Source organism: Branchiostoma floridae, chromosome 7, assembly GCF_000003815.2.
Source record: "Branchiostoma floridae strain S238N-H82 chromosome 7, Bfl_VNyyK, whole genome shotgun sequence".
Taxonomy (NCBI): Eukaryota; Metazoa; Chordata; class Leptocardii; order Amphioxiformes; family Branchiostomatidae; genus Branchiostoma; species Branchiostoma floridae.
The window spans coordinates 21,428,859-21,429,605 of record NC_049985.1 but is presented as its reverse complement, the minus strand read 5'-3'; the positions used below and the strand labels follow the sequence as shown (position 1 = coordinate 21,429,605).

The 747-nt window shown below is 46.5% G+C and overlaps 2 protein-coding genes across 5 annotated transcripts in view; both read right to left on the bottom strand.

Annotated features, from left to right (window-relative positions):
* Positions 1-747, bottom strand: part of LOC118419684 (poly [ADP-ribose] polymerase tankyrase-2-like) — a 24,622-nt gene that overhangs the window by 9,363 nt on the left and 14,512 nt on the right. The window lies entirely within an intron of this gene.
* The window catches only part of LOC118419674 (poly [ADP-ribose] polymerase tankyrase-2-like), a 43,459-nt gene that overhangs the window by 41,399 nt on the left and 1,313 nt on the right, over positions 1-747 (bottom strand). The window lies entirely within an intron of this gene.

Genomic DNA, 747 nt, shown 5'->3' with positions numbered 1-747 from the left:
CCCCCCCAAAAAAAAACAGCCCCATTCGAAGACTGCAAGGGAGTCTAAAATACATCTCGACTTTCAAGAAAACGCGTGACAATCAAATGTTCACGTGAATATCTGAAACGATAGGGGTGAGTAGAAACAGTCTCCAATCCCCGAGAATCGAACCCGGGCCCTCCAGCTTATCCAAACCATCGGCACTGCGCCAAAACAGTCCGGACCTTTGGGTGCAGTGGTGATGGTGTTGGGTTGTGAACTGGCCGGCCTGGAGTCGGATCCCGGGAGCCAGGAGACTGTTTCTACTCTCCCGCAGTGTTTTTGTGGTTTCTACGCCGGGAATCGAACCTAGGTTTTGGCGGTGAGTGAGTATGTAAAGTAACACGAACAGACACAACACAGCGCCGACATCTGATAGATAATGTGATTTCCTTTACCTAATGAACCTTTGTTCATAGAACGCTTTCAGTTACGTTTAGCACTTTTATAGTAAAGGCTTTAGTTCTCAATATACTTTGCAATTTCTGTAAATACAGTATCTTACGACACTAGAAAACAAGATGTAACGTTGCCGTCGATATACAGACAAGCATTTGTTTTGAATCAACATACTACTAGTAGTATAGTACCTTCGGTCGCTGCTCCATGGAGAGGAGCAAATGAACTTCTGGTTCTCTTCGACACAGACGCCCCCTTGCGGAGCAGCAGCTTCACTATGTCAACATGCCCCTTGTAGGAAGCAATGTACAATGCTGTCCCAGGGCT